Source organism: Triticum dicoccoides, chromosome 5A (genome assembly GCF_002162155.2).
Source record: "Triticum dicoccoides isolate Atlit2015 ecotype Zavitan chromosome 5A, WEW_v2.0, whole genome shotgun sequence".
In the NCBI taxonomy this organism is placed as follows: Eukaryota; Viridiplantae; Streptophyta; class Magnoliopsida; order Poales; family Poaceae; genus Triticum; species Triticum dicoccoides.
Window position 1 is genome coordinate 163,439,516 of NC_041388.1, and position 22,512 is coordinate 163,462,027.

Consider the following 22,512-nt stretch of genomic DNA (forward strand, 5'->3'; position numbering starts at 1 on the left):
GCTTGCAGATGCCCTCGAATGTTTTGATAAACACTCGGGCTGACTCTTCCCAACAGAAAATACTTCCAGTGGCCAACTGATTCAACCAATCTCTGGTCGAACCCTCAAGCATCAGGGGGAGGTGCTTCATGGCTACATCATCATTGCCTCCACCAATCTGCACTGCCACTAGGTAATCTTCTAGCCATGTGTCAGGCTTCGACTCGCCGATGAACTTACTCATGCCCGTCACACCAACCTGATGTTGGGAGGGATCTCAGCAGCTTGGATGGCTCTACTGAAACATTTGGGCCCATAAACAAATGCTCTGCTTCCAGTCGGACGGTCTATGTCTTGTCCTTCTCTGTGAGCCCGGCCCCTGACGACCAAACATTGTACGACGAGTGATCTCGAATCGATCCTAGGCTCTCTTGGGTCGGCTGGAGCCCTCCGTTCATCACCATACGGATGTCGGTCATCATACCGTCGGGGCGCATACGGTCCGCCCCTCGGAGGGGGTGTAGGCACTCGACGGTGGTCATCATGGGCATATCGATGATCATATTGTCCGTGGCCTCGACCAAGGTACTGATCGTGGCGGTGACCACGATCGTCATGCCGCGGAGGCGATCTCAAACTATGTGCCGACTGAACTATGTCTGCAACCACAGATCTGCTATGGATTCTATTGCACAATTGAGAAACAGCCGAGTTTTGTTCACCTGCTACTTGGAGCAGCACTCGAATCTGCAGCAAACCTCTACCGGCTTCTGAATGAGACGGCTGAATTGACTCTGCTCTACGTGTTGCAGTTGCAAGATTTTGGACCAGAGTGCGGTATACCTGAGGTTCAAGCGGAAACAATTGACGTTGCCGTCGACTGAATTCGGGGATTTGCCGACGGGCGCGCTCGTCGAGTGAATATTGGAGACTCTCCAGACGCGCGCACTCAGCCAAGGTAGTCAGGCATGCAGCTTCCAAGGCCTGAGCCTCAGAGGTCTCCCTAATGATGGGGGTATGGAGCGCCTCCATGTTGCGACAATGCAGCTCTTCCCTTTGCTCCGAAGTGAGGGCTTGGGGATGATATTCGTCGTGACCACACAACGGGCCGCCGTCGCCGCCACCATGGAACCCAGGCAGGCTGTGAGGCGAGTTGACCATGAGGACTTCCACCGCAGGGTCGCTGCTTCCGCACTCGGAAAGAGTGTCTGCGGAACTAGTCAACAGGTGGAATGGTCCGTAGAGAGATTCGTCGGGCTCGATAGCCGCAACTTGAGGGGTGGCCGACTTGCGAGCCACTGCATGCTTCACCCACCGCTAGAGCCACGACCGACCGGATGCCGCGGGAACTGACCGATACTGGGTCGATGGCTGCCGCACGAGGACGCCGCAGGCACTCACGCAGAAATGCACCGCCCCACGGACGGGAAGGGCCTGGACGTCAAGGGGAGCTTCTTGGAGCCATGCGGAGTCGTCGGCGATGAAGACAAGCGTGCCGAGACGGATCTCGTGGCCCAAAGCCAAACCACCGCCGGAAACCATGTTAATGCAGATCAAAAAAATTGCAACCTCACAGGAAGTCGCTAAGATGCCTGGCCCCACTATGGGCGCCAACTGTCGTGGGAGTGAGTCTGACAGTAAGAGTAGGGGGTACGTAGGAGGAGTCAAGGCCTTAGCTATGGTAAAGTTGTACACGCAGGTTTACGAGTTCAGGCCCCTCTCAGAAGAGGTAACAACCCTACGTCTCGGTGCCTTGGAGGCTTGTCGATTGGAATATGCGTGTGAGTTATAGGGGGTGCGAACGCTTGTACCAAAGTTAGGGGGTGGATTATGTAGAGTGCGCCAGACACCTCCAACCCTCAGTTACACAGGGTTCAATGTGAGTTAAGGCAGGGACGTTACTAGTAACGCCTGCTATAAATGACTATTAATGACCTTTAAGACTACGGAGTGAATGCCTGACCGTTGCCATGCTGGGGCGACTGTAAGTCTTCTGTGCTCCGAGTGATTTTTGTACTGTCGAGTGTAATGATCATATCGAGTGGAATTGGGGTATCCGAGTGGAACAACTCGTCGAGTGGATTACACTCAAAGGTGATTTCAGTCAGAATCTTTTGTTGGACTTTGAACGTCTTTGACTCTAGGGCAGTGTCTTTGGGTAGGGCGTCTAGGTCAGGCCTATGACCCTACCCTGGGTACATGTCATTGTCACCTACCTTATTCTCTTCCTCATACATGCTCAAGAGCTTCGCTAGGCACATCTTCAAAGACTATAGCCACTCTTGATCAACCCACTCATACATGCTCAAGAACTTCCGTTCATCCTATAATATTTAAAAATTAGATCAGTGACAATTGTAGGGGAAATGGGTTTATAGCAACATAGAAAATCACCAATGCGTGTTTTGAAAAACTGAAGAAACATGTTAATTATGACATATCTTCTCAAAAAGATCAATGTGCGAAGGAATTAATTGCTACTGAGACAACAACCAAACTCTGGAACATCAGAAGCTATAATTAACTACAACAACGCTACAAGTTCTTACTCATGTACAATAAATAACAAATTGAACATTTTATGAGGAAGGTAAATATAAGTGCAACAGCATAGTGACAGTGTTTGGATGACACCAAATTGATACTAACAGGTGTGTACATGCCCAAATTTAGTAACATACAACTAATAGCACTAAGGCCGTCCACTATGAATGCCAAAACTGGTGTGAAGATGTTACTACATCTCGCATCGGTGCCCTGCACTCGCGAGCCGATGCAGCGGAAAAAATCAGGGACCCAGACTCTGAAACACCTAGTTTCTCCAATGGCCAGTTACTTCGTGCCATAAAGATTTAGTATTTTACTACTTGGCTTCTCGGATGTGTGGACCAAAGTTGGCTGCACAAACTACTGAACCGGTGCCAAACGATTTTCTAATGGCACCGCTGATGAGATGGCAACCATTTTAGATACTAGGTACAAATTGTGACACTGTCTTAGGATGCGTTTGGTTGAAGGTGTGGTATGAATGGGTTGTGACCGTGACAGTGTCTGAATCACATCTAACAAATGATTGGTAACAATGAAAGAGGGTCTAACCTTCTCTGCACATGCCAGAAACTTCCCCCCACTGTCCACAGATTCAAATGCTACTAGCTTCATGCATGGAGATTGATGGTGACAACGAGCAGATAGATCTCCAGCCACCCCGCTCCATTTGTTGCCACTGGTGATCCTAGGGAGCTACAAGAGGAAGAAATCACTCAAATCGACCACCGGGTAAAAATTCATCATTCCAAGTCATAGCCCGAGAGAGAGAAGAGAGGCATACCCGGGTGGTGAAGGAGTCGTCACCGGAGGAGGAACCGCTGGAGAGGTCTTTGAAGAACATCATGGCGACCCTGGCAGTAGGATGCGAGACGGCGAGAGCAAGGAAGCAGCTATAGCTTAGGAAGGAAGCAAGGAAGCAGAAAACAGGGGAAATGTGACTTGTGGTCGGGGAGAAAATGGGGTGGGGAAGGGGGAAGGGGCGGGGTAGATATTTTGGCGGTAGGCCAAAATTTTGGGAATGTGGAGGGAAACTTTGCATGTGGTGTTGCCGAACCATTCACTTTGAACGATTGTGTGCATCACAAACGATTCTTGATGCGAAGCATCCTACGATCATCCCCATGTACACTACGACTATTCCCCAAGCCCCAAGTAGACGTACGACGAGACCTCAAACATGTGCCATTGGACATAAGGTGAACTCTCTCCTTGTTAAACTTCCCTTGGACCCACATGGGACATGGCTACTACCTCAAACAAGGACACTTTGTGTGCTTAGGTACCAAGGAACCAACAAGGAGAATGCAACATGGACACCAAGATCATGGAGAGGGATTTTCCCAGTGCAGAGCTAGAGGTACAACCGCCCATGTACCGCCCAACTACCGATCCACCGGTATAACCGCCCATGTACCGCCCAACTACCGGTCCACCGGTACAACCGCTCGACTACCGCCCAACTACCGGTCCAGCTTCTGTAATCGAGCGGTGCAAGGCCCGTACCACCCCAGTTTGTCCCCGTAATAGCCATATGACTGGTACAACCGCTCCAACCACCAGTACAACTGCTACTGACTTCCGGGAAGACCTCTAGGAACCAGTACAAGAGCTCCAGGTGGTACAACCGCCCCCGTGTTCGGTACAACTGCTTTGCCTGCGCGCAGTAACAGGGATACGACCCGTGTAACCCCCAACTTACCCCTTGGACTATAAACACTCATCCCCTAGCTCCGTATTAAGATTAGCGTTGTGTTAGCTCATATGTGAGATAGAGCTTCACTCATCCATCCAGATCTACTCCTTCGTGAGGGACCGTCGCCTCTTCGGAGAAGATCCACTTGGATTCAAGACCCCTAACAGGAAGACCTCAAGACCTCCTTTCGGAGAAGAATCGGTTACCTTTCGTGCAAGATCATGTATCTTTTTTGTGTTCGAGGATCTAGCATATGTGTGATCGTTCTTGTTGGTTTGAGTGATTATCTCGTGTTTCCCCTCGTGCTATTTGTGTTCTTCGCGGGATCCGATCCTTTCGTGGAAGATCGGCCGTATAGGTTCCACCCTACATCATCTTGGCATCAGAGCAAGGTTGATCACGAATTTGGAGCCGCTATCCCCTTGTTTTCTAGTCTAATTTTGTTGTGTTCTTCCCTAATTTCAAAAATACCCACCAAAAATAGCCCCCAAATTTATTTGTAATTTGTTGGTTAGATGATTTTTTGTTGATTTTGATCCATGGATTTGCTTACTTTCGAGTGGATCTAGCATCTTCCCAAGTTTCCCCACCTTCCATCCACAAAATCCGTCAAATTTTGCCCCCGAAATCATCCATTTCCGCCCCAAAGTCCATCCCGATCTAGATCTGCAAATTTTCCCGATACGAGCAGTACTACCGCCCCCAAGCGGTACTATCGCTGAGCTCCACAAGTGGTACTATCGCCCTTCCAAGCAGTACTGCTGCCCCTCCCAGATTCAGCGTTCCGAGTTTCACCGTTTTGACCATAACTTTCACATCCGGAGTCTGATTTTGACGTTCTTTAGCTCGTTGAGTAGCTATTGACATCCCCATCCATATAGATAGGTTCCAACACCATTTGACTCCATAAAATTTTCGGAATTTTGGCATCTTTGCCTAGGGCCACCACCATGTCATCCGCATAACCACCACCGACTTTCGCAACCTAACCCATTTTGTTCCCCTTATCATTTGTGGTTGCTTGAGTGGTGACTTGAGTCTCCTAAGGTGTTTCGGCTACTTAGGGATGGTTGCTTCGTCATCAACCACCACCACCACTTCCGCATTGCTAACTCCGGAACCACCTACGCATTCCGCTACCACCATTTGACATTTGAGATTTTGAGTTCGCGGTTTTTCTGTTTCCTAAGGTGTTTCGACTAACTAGGAACGGTTCGACATCGACATCACCACCGCTCATCTTCGCCACGGACTCGTCATCAACTTTGCGTATCATCTCAGTATCGTGATATCTCATCATTATACATTCTTGCCATTGCATTGGTAACCCCATAGACCATTTTGCATACCTTTCCTATCGATACTATCCTTTGAGTATTTCCGGCAACGTTACTTGTGCACATTAATGATCATACTTCCCATAGAATACATACCATATCATTGTGGTGCATATCTTGGTATCATCTCTTGTGTCACAAGGTTGTCATAAGCATACACAATTGCTATCTTGGTTCGTGAAGTATTGCATGAGAAAACAGTTCACAAGTGAAAGAGCCAAACAAGCTTTTAAGCAAAAGGAAAAGATAAGCAAAAGAGCTTATAAGCAAGAACCATAGCATCATACTACATTAATATTGTATACTAGATCATCTTGGATCATATCACCAGAATACCATACATATAGCATACTTGGGATAGAAGTCGTTGCATTTTTGTCTCCTATAGGTTGTGCACAAGTGTCGTATCTGCCTATTGAGCAATCATGCTAGCGTCTCTCTAGAGTTGTGCAACACGAGCGTTCTCCGTGGATTCCACATTTTGTGCTCATTCCTTGGTTGCACGACCCCATTTATCTATCTGTGTGTGTGTTTCCATGTACCACATATTGCTATTGGTCTACTTGTTTTGCTTGCGAATTTCTGAATCTCTTTCAACATTATTGACTCTTGCTAACATTTTGCATCAAATTTTTGTGCCACTATCCCCACCGAGCTCCACTATAAGCCTTACTTGTGTAGGTGTGAGAAGTTGACAAGATCGTTACCAATTGTGTTATTTCCTTGTTACATTATTGAGTGATCATTGATCCATCTTCAACATAGGTCAATGTACATTTGGTATAGTTCTTCTCTTTCTCCCACTCATATTTGCTCGAGTCTTTTGATGGATAGGCAAGGCATTTCATCTCCGGTCTTCCATAACAATGATGGCGCGTACAACTACAACAACAAAACTCCCCACTTCGGACTACAACGAGCAATGCAAGTCATCGACAACATCACCACCGACTTACGACATTCCGAAGCTAGGAGAAGGGACTACTTCGACAACAAGCTTTCCATGCAAAAGGAGGAGCTAGATGCAAGGATGGAGGAGATTCGTACCTTGTTGATCAACCGTTCTTCCCCTTCATCATCCTCAAGGTGATAGTGGGCAAGTCGATCATCTACGGAGCACCCAAGAGATGCAAGCGCAAGTCGTCCACGTCCACATCTACATGGCGACCACCATCACGTTCGTGATCCACATCGTCATGAAGGGCAAGTCACCAGCAAGCAACATGTGCATGATGACGACGAACAACATCTACTACAAGCTCAAGCACGACAACGACACCATCATCATGAAGATGCTCGCTAAGCGCAAATGCACAAGTCCCAACAAGCCCTACTTCACGCTAAGGCCAAGCTTCATGAGCAAAAGAGAAGACCGCGATATGACCACCACCAAGAGGAAGCTTCCGCTACCACCACCACTTCGGCATCTTCGCCAAGTGTTATCAGGGCATCTTTGCCTTTGGAAGTATGGCATCTTCGCCTACTTCCCACGAGTTCACCTACATCGACATCTTTAACAACAAGGAGACCACCTACGAGCGAGGGCGACACTTCCATCTTCCAAAGCCCCTCAAGGAAGATGGCCGAGCATGTGACATTCCCTTCGGTCATGGAGACGAGATACAAGGTACCACATCATATGGGCCTCCTACAACAAGACGGCGACAAGACAGTCGAGCAAGGACCATCCCCTTCGACCACGGCGGTGAGTATGTACCTCTTCAAAAACATGAAGACGGTGCCCCAATATGTCTCCTACTCCGAGTCAAGCTATGAGACCGCGCATGAGACCCTCTCTTTGGTCTCGGATGAGAGTGATGTTTTGCCATATCCTACGGCATTCATCTTTGGAGGTGTTATGGATGAGGAGGTTGAGCATGGGACTATCCCTTCAACCAAGGTGGCGATAGGAGTTGAGCACGGAGACGTTTGCACATACATCTCTCTGACACCCACATATGATGAGATGCCCCAATTGCCATGTGAGGAGAGCCACCAACCTATGAGTGAGATGAGTGACTCCACCATATATGACATTGAGTGCATTTCCTATGAGAGGATGAGTGTGACCACTACTAGCCCCACACTTGAGAGCATGCCACACATCCTATGTGCGGTTGAGAGCCATTTGAGTGACTCCACCAACCATATGAGTGAGAGCATCTTACCGGCAGTGAGTGAGCCACAACACTTAGTGAGTGAGGTAGTTGATAGGGCACGTGAGGCCACTATGATTTCTAATCACTTAACCTCTACTCCAAGTGTGTTTTCTTCTTTGGTGCTAGGTCTCCTACATGACAACATGCCTATCCTTGATGAGTCCATACCTCCAATGAAGATGACGATGGCCATGGTGGACGATGATGCACCCCCACATGGTTCCATCAAGATGAAGATGACCACGACTTGATCTTCGACACCTCACCTACAACACATAAGCAATGCTCCAAAGGTAACATAGGTGGTGGTGCTTCTCTTGTCCCACTAGCGTCCTATCTCACCAATGATTGCTTGCATGATGTTGATCCACCCATGCTTCATGCTAGTGCGAATTCCTCATGTCATGACTTACCCATTTATGATGAATATGATGATGAGCATGTTGAGTTTCCTAGTTGTGATGCTATACTCCATAGGATATCATGTGAAAATTATATTGGTCATGTCATGTTTGACAATCCATTGAACTTGTCATATGCTATGAGTGAGATCTCCCATATTGCATCATTTCAATCTCAACATAGTAACTATGCATGCCCCATTAAAATAAATCCCATTTGCACTTATGGCATAAATGACGAGATGATGGTCATTGTCTTTTGTTTCTCATGTGATGATATTGCCATGCTTCCTTTACATGATTTGCGCAATTCATTTACTTTGACATGCCATGAACACATTGCTTCGGATATGCATTGTTTTGGATGTTGTCAATATTCTCCATGTGATGTTTCCACTAAAGCTCATGAGGAGACCCCCATAGTTTCCTCATACATATTAGGAGATTTTGATACATCCTATCCTTTTCATGCTTCCCCTAATTGCTTGTACCATATGCATTCCATGAATATCAATGCTCTACATATCTCGCATTACACAATTTGAGTCTCCATTATGCCATACATAACAACAAACCTCTCATGATGGATGACATGTTTTTATATCATGCATCTCATTCATTTGAGCATTGGCTATTTTGTGTTAACCAACACATGCACATGCGCATCATGATGGATGATGTGTACATATACCACGCACACACAATTTTCACATTGTCTTTGTTTTGTGTAGGTACTCATGTATACTCGTCAACTTCACAATCCCAAGAGTTGATGAAATGAGCTCTTGAGAGAAACGACGATTTGGGATTCCGTAAATTGTCCTTACCACTGTTATCTTTGCGCAACTACTACGCGCACCTCTTTTACTTGGCTCTCACACGGATATGGGCTATTTACCACTTGTCATCCTATGCCCATTCTATCGTGTTCACTTTGCACGTTATGCCTCTTTACATGACTTTACCATGAAATTGTGACCCTTGCTTGCACTTACATGTGATTCACCATTACACTACTTCTATGTGTATTTGCATGCTTGGTGGAGATCCTTGTTGCTATTGCCATGTTTACCATGTGCCACATGCTATTGTTGATTCTTGTGTTAGGAGAGACATATTGTTCAATTGCTATTTTGTAACATCCCAAATTTTCAATTCGGAATGTTTTACAATTATTAGCTAAGCATCTATGCATGTTGTTTGAAATTGAGTGGCATTTGCAATTTCAGAGGCAGTTGAGTTTTTCTTGAATTTGGAATTGATTGGTGTCGTGGGTTTGCCACGGCAGATGTCCTTGTGAAAGGACTTAGTTGTGGAGCCATCGCTACGGGTTAGCTTAAAGGGGTTAAACCGTACAAGGAGACACGTGGAGTTTTATACTAGTTCGGCCCCTTCAATGAAGGAAAAAGCCTACGTCTAGTTGTGATTGGTAATGCTAGGGTTTCGAAGGCCAGGGAGAGAATCCGCTTTGTATGGCTCTCGAGTTGTTGTCTATCCGTAAACCGCTGTCGGGTCGTCCCTTTATATACATTGGTTGACGCCCACCGCACTACAGAGTCCCGAAGCCGGATCATACACGTATCTGGTTCGGTCTCTATCCTTCCTATCTTGCAATACAAGTTACATGACTAGGTCGGTTTACATTTACAGGCTTTAACCCGCCTTTGGGCCTTGGGCCTCCGTGAAGCGCCATCATCCTTGCATCTTCATGGGCTTCTGATCTTCAAGGAGTTAACCCGGCTACATAAGGCCGGTTTACCTCCAGTAGTAATATCCCCAACATTAGGCCCCAGATTGGTTTGAACTTGTTCATGTCAATCTTGTACACTAAGAAAAAATCTTCCCTCCTATCTTCACCTTGATCTTGTAAACCGCCGTGACGTCATACTTCCAGATGATGATAAACCGCCCTGACGTCATCTACTCATTGATGTCGACGATTACCTTCATTTAATGTGTATTCAGCCACCGAGGTGACATTTTTATTAATTTATCCATTTTTGGGCTCCTCGATTCCCGCACTTGCTGTTTTATCGCTTCGCCTTATAAATAGGGGCAGAGGACCCTTTCTTTTCTTTCCTCTACCCATTCATCTCTTCTTCTTCCTCTCGATGACCCCGCACCCGAGCGTCGTCGTCATCTTCGAACCTCGCCTCTGCTTCGCCGTCGGCCGCTGCATCAACTTGTTCGCACCAGAGTTCCACAGCGCCCTTCCGCTGCTTCCGCGGTCGCAGTAAGTCCTTTCCCCCTTCTTTCCTAGATCCATTAGGGTTTCCTTACTCTTCGCTGTTCTTGAGGTTCATCAGAGCTTTCAGTGCTATTCTTCCATGGTCTTTAGGTGAATATTTCGTACCTGACGTACTCCTTGCCGTAGCTAATCTTCTGCTATCACCACAAATCCTTATGCGCAAAGAATTGATCTAGTCCTTCATAAGTTTCTTCGGTTCTTCACCCTTTCTAGATCCAATTATTTTTACTTTTCTATCTTATCTTAGATCCGAAATTGTCATATGTCTCTGTGAAATCTGTTTCTCCCCATGCCAACATAAGCGGTTTAACTTTGTATAGACAATCTGTACCATTAGCCCTCTGATAAACCGGAGGAGCCTTTTACCTTCATAGTTATACTCCAGTTTAATAGTGTCTGAGTACTCCTGTCCTGGTATTACCATTTATCCCTTATCGCATTGGTCTCCGGTTTATGATATTTCGCATATCAGTACGTTTCTTACTCCATTGTATCTTGTATATCATCATTAGTCATTTATAAACCATCCTTTTATTTTTATCTTGTTTTTTTTGCTATGGCCAAACAATTCACTGCCTGCAATTGGGCTCGTTCCCGGGTCACCGAGGATCAATTCAATGATATGGTCAGCATCGGCTCTTTGCCTAAGAAGACTGAAATTAAATGGGGAGTTCCAGGAACAGAAAATCCTCCGACCCCAAGGCAGGGCGAGGTGGTGGTCTTTGTTGACCACATAAGCCGTGGCTTCAAACCGCCAGGGTCAAAGTTTTACCGAGATGTGCTTGCCAGCTTCCAACTTCATCCGCAAGATATTGGTCCCAACTCGGTCTCCAATTTATGCAACTTCCAGGTCTTCTGTGAAGTATATTTACAAGAAGAACCAACTGCCGATCTGTTCCACGACTTCTTTCATTTAAACCTGCGCACAGAATTTGTAAATGGCCCTAACACTGAACTTGGGGGTGTCTCAGTTCAAAAGCGGAAAGAGGTTGAATTTCCTCATGCCAAACTGCACAGCCATCCAAAGGAATGGAACCAAACTTGGTTTTACTGCAGAGATACATCCCCTGAAGATGAAAATCCCCTCCCCGGCTTTCATGATCACAGACTATCCAACACCCATCCAATGCCACAATGCCTGAGCTCTTCAGAAAGGGAGAAATATGCCCCTCAACTCGCCAAACTCCTGGCCTTTATGGCGAACGGTTTAACAGGCGTGGACTTTGTGTGCTGTTGGATATCCTGGAGTATCTTGCCGCTAAGCCGGCATCCCGGTTTAATGTGTGAGTATACCAGTGAGGTTGACGACCCTCAACGCCATTGCAACCTTCAATTATCTGAGGAAGAAGTCACTGAAGGTGTAAAGAAGATTCTGAATGAATCGGAATTGGTTTGTAGTCAAACCGGTCTGAGTCCCTTCTATGCCAAGAACAAACCGCCTGCTGTAAGCATTATACTTCCTTTTTATCTCTAATATTTTTAGCTTATGCAACCTGTAATAATTCTTCTTTGTATGTATGGTGATGACCCCTTCTGGAAACGGAAGACCGTAGAGAAAGCGGCAAAGCCAACTGGGGATAAAGTGGTTAAGCCATCCCGCCCAAAAACCAAAGCCGTAAAACGGACGTCAAAATGGAAAACGGCTGACCGAATTAACATGGAGCTTGATGATGACACTGATGATCCAGAAGTTGAGGTAGAACTTGACTCACTTGGCTCTCTTTTCATGCATCTCATTAACAATGATCTTCCGCAGGAGGACGCGAAAGCTAGTCAAGCTGATGATGTAGAGGTAATTATCCTTTCCTCCGGTTCAGACTCTATGCCAACACAAAAAACCCGCCAAGCAGTCTGGAAAGTAAGCTTTTCTCATCCTCTTGCTCACTTGGATCCAACATTTATTTTGAAGACCTAGCAGCATGAAGCTCGCCGGACAACCCGGCACAGTGGCCAACAGGTCACTTCAGCCAGTTTACCTGATACCCCGGTTCGAAAGCATAGGTCTGAGGTCTCTCCTATTTCTGACCATTCTTACCCCAAGGCAGGTTATTTCAGACAGCCTCTTAATCCATCCGATTCAAATTATCAGGTGACACCTCCTTCATCTTCTGGTGAATCGACAGCAACTCAATTCCCCCTTTGAAAACTGTGGCCGGGTAAGTTGTAAAAACCTTTCCTTTCAATGCGTCATAAATCCTTTGAATAAGATGTTAATTATCCTTTATCCTGTTTGCAGGCCCAAAGTCAGACCCAGCAAGAAAGCTCGGGTCACCAATCCGCCCGAAGACCCGGTCGCCGAAGAAGAAGAACCAAGAGGTGAACCCGAACACACTTGTGATCCGGAAGGTCCTCATCCTGAAGCTACTTCTGATGACCCGCCCCTTGAAGGCCAAAATACTGATGAGCCTACAGACGCTGAGCCTGCCACGCCCGATGCTGAACCGGTAGAACCAAACCGGGCTAGTCCGGTGAAAGATGCTGAAATTCCAATATCACCAACCAAACACCATGAAGGCCAAGGTGATGATGTTATTATTACTGGAATAGGCCATAGCTCTCCTGGCCATCCCATAGTTTTGGCTCAACATAGTGCCAAAGAAGAGCAGGCTGCTAGAGAAAGAGGCAAATGGAGTAGTGATTTGGCAAGTTATGCTCATCTCAACGCAGAGGAGCTTCACTCTGGCTTCTTGAATCGCTTGCACGCAAACCGGGATTATGAAGCCGGTTTTGTAAATTTGATGAAGGAGCGATAGGAGGTATTTTCTTCCTCCTTTGTATCTTGATTCATAGTCTGAAAATGCTAGCCCAAATAGCCCCCAAGGGCCGAGTTATAATATGAATCATAACCCGAGTCTTCGTAGCACTTTAAGCCACTGATAAGAACCAGATTTACCCTTTAACAAGTAGATAGCTTTATGCCGCGTATCCCCCAAAGGCCGGTTTAACTCTAACAAGTTAATCCGGGTTTTAATCCATGCATCCATTTTTGAATCAACATACATTAGCCCCCAATTGTCAAGGATAACGTTTACATTGTTCTGGAGACTTGTATGAACTGTAGCAATTTAGAGCAAATAGGCATTAGCCCCCAAGTACGAAGTGCATAACCTGTTATGCGATTTGTACTTAGAATATGTACGTATCCTGTCATTTGATATATCTTCAATGTTTGCAGTATGATCTGAGGAATAAGGAGGCCCAAAACATTGATTTGCAAAACAATGTGAAGTCCCAACAAGAAGAAGCCACCAAAACCAAAGAGGAGCTGACGAAAGCCCTAGCCTCCATGGAAAACCTCAAAGAATCTTTCAACAAAGACCGGGCTGAATGGGAGATCGAGAAATCTGGTTTAATAAAGAGTGCCGAAGACGCCAAGGCTGCCTTGAAACCGGTTGCGGAGGAACTGGCTGTCTTGAAACGGCAAATTAACGCCATGACTTCTGCAATTTTTGGTAAGTGTTTCCTTTATGTATTTGGTATAACTTGTGGAACCTTATCTTTGACTAGAATGCTGATGTTAAACCGTGACAGGCACCCGGATTGCTCATCTTGGTACAGATATGCGCATATAGCTCAAAGAGGCTATTACATTGGTTGAACAGCTGTACTCTGGGTCTCAGCGGGCAATTTGCATAGCAGTTTACAACAAACTGGCTCCAACTTTGATTAAAGAAACACTTGAGAAACTGGCCATGTTACCAGCCCGTATTGCCGAGTTGAAGAAAGCAGCTGCCAGAGCAGGAGCTTTAACCGCACTTATTCGAGCCAAAGCCTGGATTCCAGACCTTGAAGCGAAGGATATCATTAAAGGATACCCAGGTGTTAAAGAAGATGGTTCAAACTTCAACAATGATGACCTCTGGTGGCTGACCAAACAGATGCGGCCAGCAGCCAGCAAGTTGGCCGATGATACCGATTTGTCCCATTTTCAACCGTTTTATGATGCGGAGGGGAAGCCGACATCCATGAATCTGAAGAACTTGTTCCTCTGATTCGTAAGCACACTTATGCTCCTGATATTAACCCTTCCAATCTTATCCATGAAGAAGCAGTGTTTCAAGCTTTAACTGGAATCGATTAGTCAACGGTTGATTTCCAGCATCTGGGGAGGGATGAAGAAGTGCCCACACCAATCCTACACACCAACTGACCCTCAACCATCAAACCGTCCAGATGAAGAGTCCTGATCCGATCACTGGTTTACATGGCTACTGTGAAAAACAATGATACCATTGGAGCCTCTTTGAAGCTTCATGTAATAGGATAGCCAAAACTCCGTTATCTGCCATGCCATCGAGCATGTTTCGTAATACTTCGTGACAATCTTGTGCCACCTTTTGGGATATATTTATGCATAACCCCTGATAAATTGTGTTCCTGGGCACAACAACTTAATAGTATCTAGCGGTTTTACCGCTAGACGGGTTATGATGTCCAATAAGTAAATAATACCTAGATGAATAATCAAGTGTTTGTACAAAAAGCAATGTACAGAACATACCTCATTGGTTGACCAATCATTGTATACGGCAAAGGTGTTAATACCAATCCAGAACGTTGATAACCCCATCTTTGTGATGCCGGTCTATATATTAAACTGGACCGGGATAACTACCGAGTTTTCGTTATAACACTGGTGATTTAGTCAAACCAGAACAGGTCAATAAACACCGGTTTATAACTGATCATGTGCCGACAACTTATAGTTGAAAAGCAAGCCGGGTCAAGGACGCTGGATTATCAAAAGATTCTTATGAACTTCAGCAAATGAAATTTCAAAAAGGAAAATAAGCAAGGCTTTTTACGAGCTGCCAGGCTCGAAATCAAGGCTTTTCATGGGCTGCTAGGCCTCTGAGTTAAACCATTTAACAAAGCCTTTTAAGATGGGCCTCCAATTAACCAATAATCATTTTAACTTTGACAAGTTCAGGGTCTATAAAAGATTGACATGTCAAACGTTCGATGGGTCATACTAGGATTACCTGGACAGGAGTGGCTTACTTGATGAAGGCAGGTTAACCCGGGTTTTTAGGTGAATACACCAGGCTTCCAAGCCGTGGCTTGATAGCCAATTACAAGGGTCCTTTCAAACTCTTTGTTGCTTTGCAAAAATAGCCCCCAAGTAACTTTGTGAGCTGTGCTGAGTGTGTGCCCATGTTTTAGTCTCTGCTTTGTGCAACACTCTCTTTGGCTCCACATATTTTTCTGTTGTGGCCTAAATGCCTATCAAGAGGTGTAGCTATGGTGTGATAACAACCAAGCCCCCTAGTGATATCCCTTCGTGGTTTCAAAACCGATCAAGAGGTGTAGCTGTAGTTTAAATATGACCAAGCCCCCTAGTGATTTTCTTTATATCCGTGCAACTGCTAAGATCGGATTAATAAAAACTCCGCTTTGTCCATTAACTTGTATAACACACACAGGATGTAAAAAGAACAGATACCCCACTTAAAACGGAGGCTCCAGTTTATTATATGATATATACACTGTCATAAATATGTACAGATGAAGAGCCTATGGCTTCAAGTATAGTAAGGCCGAAGGAGAGCTATGTTCCATGGTCGCTTGCTCTCCTCCTCCGATTGACCTGAGTCTTTATGCTCTCGAACATCAATGAGGTAGTAAGACCCGCTGTGCAGATTTTTGCTGACAACAAAGGGTCCTTCCCAAGGTGGGGATAACTTGTGCATATCAGTCTGATCCTGGATGAGCCGGAGCACCAAATCACCTTCTTGAAAGGTTCTGGTTTTAACCCGGCGGCTGTGATAACGTCGGAGATCTTGTTGATAAATCGCCGATCATGCTGCTGCAAGATCACGCTCTTCATCCAACAGGTCCAGAGAATCCTGACGTGCCTTCTCTTTATCAGCTTCAACATAAGCCGTCACACGGGGTGAGTCGTGACGGATATCACTTGGAAGAACGGCCTCCGCTCTATAGACCATGAAGAAAGGTGAGTAACCCATAGATCCATTGGGTGTGGTGTTTATGCTCCATAACACAGAGGGTAGCTCCTCAACCCAACAACCCGGTGTTCGCTTTAAGGGAACCATAAGCATGGGTTTTATACCCCGTAGAATTACTTGATTTGCCCTCTCTACTTGACCATTAGACTGGGGGTGAGCCACCGACGCTAGATCGAGTCGGATGTGCTCACATTGACAAAATTCTTCCATATCCCCCTTTGACAAGTTAGTACCATTATCTGTTATAATTCTATGTGGAAAACCAAACAAGAATATCACTTTTTTGATGAATTGAACCGCCATGGCTGCATCACACTTGCTGACTGGCTCTGCCTCCACCCATTTAGTGAATTTATCAACTGCTACTAATAGGTGGGTCTTTTTGTCCTTAGATCGCTTGAAGCGTCCAAGCATATCAAGCCCCCAAGTTGCAAACGGCCACATAATTGGAATCATCCGCAACTCTTGATCCGGAACGTGCGCTCGGCGGGCAAATTTTTGACACCCGTCACATCTCTTGACTAAATCTTCCGCATCAGCATGCGCCGTCAACCAATAAAAACCGTGGCGAAAAGCTTTAGCAACCAAAGACTTTGAACCGGTGTGGTGACCGTAGTCCCCTTCATGGATTTCTCGCAAAGTCTCACAACCTTCTTGAGGAGAAACACAACGCTGAATTGCTCCTGAAACGTTGTAGCGATGTAACTCCCCATTGAGTATGGTCATGGACTTGGAACGCCGGATTATCTGTCGGGCCAACGTTTCATCGTCTGGTAACTCGCCCCGGTTCATGTAAGCCAGATACGGATTGTCCAATCCGGTATGGCATGCAGAGCTGCCACCAACTAAGCCTCCGGATCAGGAATAGCCAAATCTTCTTCAGTTGGCATCTTGACTGACGGATTATGCAATACATCAAGAAAGACATTGGGAGGGACCGGTTTACGTTGGGAACCAATACGACTTAAAGCGTCCACCGCTTCATTCTTCTGCCGGTCTATATGGTCCACCTGATAACCCGTAAAGTGACCAGCCACTATGTCCACCTCTCACCGATATGCAGCCATGAGTGGGTCTTTAGAATCCCAAGTGCCAGACACCTGCTGAGCCACTAGATCTGAATCGCCAAAGCACTTAACCTGGCTCAAATTCATCTCCTTAGCCATCCGCAGACCATGGAGCAAAGCCTCATATTCAGCTGCATTGTTAGTACAAGGGAACATTAAACGGAGGACATAACAAAACTTGTCACCTCATGGGGAAGTTAGTATGACTCCAGCCCCCGAGCCATCCAACTGTCTGGATCCATCAAAATGAATAGTCCAATATGTATTATCTGGTTTCTCTTCAGGTGCCTGTAACTCCGTCCAATCATTGATGAAGTCTACGAGTGCCTGGGATTTGATAGCTGTGCGGGGTATATATTTGAGCCCATGAGGTCCAAGCTCAATAGCCCACTTGGCAATCCGGCCAGTTGCTTCTCTGTTCTGAATGATATCACCCAGAGGGGCTGAACTGACCACTGTGATGGGATGACCCTGGAAATAATGTTTAAGCTTCCGGCTTGCCATAAACACTCTATACACCAGGTTCTGCCAATGCGGATACCTCTGCTTTGACTCAATGAGCACCTCGCTGATATAATAAACCGGCCGTTGAATCAGATATTCCTTGCCAAGCTCCTGGCGCTCTACCACAATAGCTACGCTAACAGCCCGGGCATTAGCAGCCACATATAGTAATAACGGCTCCTTATCGGTCGGCGCTTCAAGCACGGGCGGTTCAACTAGCTGCTGATGACCCACAAGTATAGGGGATCTATCGTAGTCCTTTCAATAACTAAGAGTGTCGAACCCAACGAGGAGCAGAAGGAAATGATAAGCGGTTTTCAGCAAGGTATTCTCTGCAAGTACTGAAATAAGTGGTAACAGATAGTTTTGTGATAAGATAAATTGTAACGAGCAACAAGTAACAAAAGTAAATAAAGTGCAGCAAGGTGGCCCAATCCTTTTTGTAGCAAAGGACAAGCCTGAACAAACTCTTATAATAGGAAAAGCACTCCCGAGGACACATGGGAATATCGTCAAGCTAGTTTTCATCACGTTCATATGATTCACGTTCGATACTTTGATAATTTGATATGTGGGTGGACCGGTGCTTGGGTGTTGTTCTTACTTGAACAAGCATCCCACTTATGATTAACCTCTATTGCAAGCATCCGCAACTACAACAAAAGTATTAAGGTAAACCTAACCATAGCATGAAACATGTGGATCCAAATCAGCCCCTTACGAAGCAACGCAGAAACTAGGGTTTAAGCTTGTGTCACTCTAGCAACCTATCATCTACTTATTACTTCCCAATGCCTTCCTCTAGGCCAAAATAATGGTGAAGTGTTATGTAGTCGACGTTCACATAACACCACTAGAGGCTAGACAACATACATCTTATCAAAATATCAAACGAATACCAAATTCACATGACTACTAATAGCAAGACTTCTCCCTTGTCCTCAGGAACAAATGTAATTACTCACAAAGCATATTCATGTTCATAATCAAAGGGGTAATAATATGCATATAGGATCTGAACATATGATCATCCACCAAATAAACCAACTAGCATCAACTACAAGGAGTAATCAACACTACTAGCAACCTAGTAGCACCAATCCTGGACTTTGAGACAAGAACTGGATACAAGAGATGAACTAGGGTTTGGAGATGAGATGGTGCTGGTGAAGATGTTGATGGAGATTTCCCTCTCCCGATGAGAGGATCGTTGGTGATGACGATGGTGATGATTTCCCCCTCTCAGAGGGAAGTATCCCCGGCAGAACAGCTCTGCCGGAGCTCTAGATTGGATCCGCCAAGGTTCCGCCTCGTGGCGGCGGAGTCTCGTCCTGAAAAGTTCCTTTCTATTTTTTTCTCATCAAAAGACTTCATATAGGAGAAGATGGACGTCGGAGAGCCACTAGGGGGCCCACGAGGTAGGGGGCGCGCCCTAGGGGGGCGCCCCCCACCCCCGTGAGCTGGGTGTGGCCCCCCTGGCCTTCATCTTTGGCGAGGATTTTTTCTTTATTTATTTTAAGACGTCCCGTGGAGTTTCAGGATTTTTGGAGTTGCGCAGAATAGGTCTCTAATACTTGCTCCTTTTCTAGCCCAGAATTCCAGCTGCCGGCATTCTCCCTCTTCATGTAAACCTTGTAAAATAAGAGAGAATAGCCATAAGTATTGTGACATAAAGTGAAATAACAACCCATAATGCAATAAATATCGATATAAAAGCATGATGCAAAATGGACGTATCAACTCCCCCAAGCTTATACCTCGCTTCTCCTCAAGCGAAAAGCCGATAACAATAAATATGTCCTCATGTTTAGAGGTAGAGGCGTCGATAAAAATAAAATACGGACATGAAGGCATCATGATTATTCTCATAAAAACAACATATATAGATTTTGTCATATGATTACTTATGTTCAAGTGATGATCTATTCACAATGCAAAAGTATAAATCATAAACCTTAGTGGGCTCCGACAAACCATAATCTCAGTCATTGAAGCAATTGCAATTTATCATAACATCAGAAAGAGTCTATGTCAGAGCTAAAAAGCAAGTCCACATACTCAACTATCATTTAGTCCTCCATAATTGCTAACACTCACGCAATACTTGTGGTTACGGAGTTTTAATCGGACACAGAGAAAGATAGGGGCTTATAGTTTTGCCCCACAACCTTTTACCTCAAGGGTAATGTCAACAATAATGGTTCATGCTCCCCTACATCCAATTAGATATATATATCATGTTCTTTCAAACATGCTGAGCTTGGCAAAGGATAAAATGAAAAAGAAAAGGTGAAGATCACCATGACTCTTGCATAAGGTAGAAGATAATGATAAAGGATAGGCCCTTCGCAGACGGAAGTAGAGGTTGCCATGCGCTTTTATGGTTAGATGCATAAAATCTCAATGCGAAAGAACGTCACTTTATATTGCCCCTTGTGATATGAACCTTTATTATGCAGTCTGTCGCTTTTATTACTTCCACATCACAAGACCGTATAAAGCTTATTTCCCCCACACTAATCAATCATACATATTTAGAGCAATTGTTATTGCTTTGCACCGATGACAACTTTCTTGAAGGATCTTACTCAATCCATAGGTAGATATGGTGGACTCTCATGGCAAAACTGGTTTAGGGATTTTGGAAGCACAAGTAGAACTTCTACTTGGTGCTGAGAATTTGGCTAGCATGAGGGGGAAAGGCAAGCTCAACTAGTTAGAGGATCCATGACAACATACTTTATCTCAGATATAAGAATGACATAACTCATTACGTTGTCTTCCTTGTCCAACATCAACTCTTTAGCATGTCATATTTTAATGAGTGCTCCCAATCATAAAAGATGTCAATGATAATATATCTATATGTGAAAACCTCTCTTTCCTTATTACTTTCCTATTAATTGCAACAATGACCAAAGCTATGTCTGCCAACTCCCAACAATTTTTAATCATCATACTCTTTCTATGTGAAGTCATTACTCTCAATAAGATCAATATGAACTTTTTGTTTCTTTTTATTCTTTTCTTCTTTCTCTTATTCACCCAAGATCATGGAAAAATAATCAAGCCCTTGACTCAACACTAATCTTTATTATATATAGCTCACGGACTCAATTATAAATAAAGATCATAAAGCAAAACTCAAAACTAGATCATGCCATAAACTTTATTCTACTAGATCAAGATACTACTAATAGGATCGAACTAAGAAAAATGATAAAGATAGGAGTTGTGATGCTGATACGATACCGGGGCAACTCCCCCAAGATTGGCAGTTGCCAAGGGGAGTGCCCATACCCATGTGATTATATCTCCTTCTTTGTTGTCGGTGTAATATTCTTGGCGATGATTCCCCTCAGTATGCGGTTCTCCTCCTCGAGCTTATTGACTTGCTGTTTGAGGTCCATTATTTCCTCATGGAGCTTTCCTGTGACAGCTAAAGCTCCTTGCACCCAAGGGTGTTGCATAGATGCGGGGGAAGAAGTGACACTCCTCTTCATATTTTCATCAGAAATAAATCTAACATTAGAAGGGATAACCGAGTTTGGAATAGCTGAGCTCTGTAGTTCCCCCATCGTGAACCCAGCTCGGGGGCGAGAGGTGACTTCTTGATCCTCCATGGCATCTACTCTCATCAAGTCAGCCTCCATCTCGTCCTCCATTGCTGGCCCAAAGTGGTCAGCGTCGTTGTTTGCCCTTGGTTCCGGTGCCGGATTAGATACCTGGCTCTCCCCGGTTGACTCTCGAGAAGACATCTTGTTCTAATCTGTAGCAGCAACAGCTCGAAAACAAAAACAGAGGAAATTTGCGTGATACGGGAGTCAAAACCTTCGGGAGAATATATAATGAATTTTTACCGACCAAAATGTGTATCGTGCAAGAAAACGGGGTCCGGAAGGCACACGAGGTGCTCACGAGGTAGGGGGCGCGCCCACCACCCTCGTGGGGCCCTCGTGTCCTTCCCGGACTGCTACTTATTTTTCTATTTTTCTAAATATTCCAAAACGGAGAAATATTGCCTTAAAAATTGTTTTGGAGTCGGTTTACTTTCCGTACCACATACCTATTCCTTTTCGGAGTCTGAAACATTCCGGAAAGTGTCCCTTATGTATTCCTCCGGGGTTACGGTTTCAATAATATTGGTTTCAACATTTATGCGATTACCTGAGATATAATGTTTAATTCTTTGACCATTTACCACCTTCGAATTTGTGCCCTCGAAGTTGTTGATTTTTATGCCACCGGAATGATAGACCTCCTCGATAACATAGGGGCCTTCCCATTTAGAGAGAAGTTTTCTTGCAAAAAATCTTAAACGAGAGTTGTATAGCAATACATAATCACCTACATTAAACTCACGCTTTTGTATCCTTTTGTCATGCCATCTATTAACTTTTTCTTTAAACAACTTGGCATTTTCATAAGCCTGGGTTCTCCATTCATCAAGTGAGCTAATATCAAATAACCTCTTCTCACCGGCAAGTTTGAAATCATAGTTAAGCTCTTTAATAGCCCAATATGCCTTATGTTCTAGTTCGAGAGGTAAGTTACATGCTTTTCCATAAACCATTTTATACGGAGACATACCCATAGGATTTTTGTATG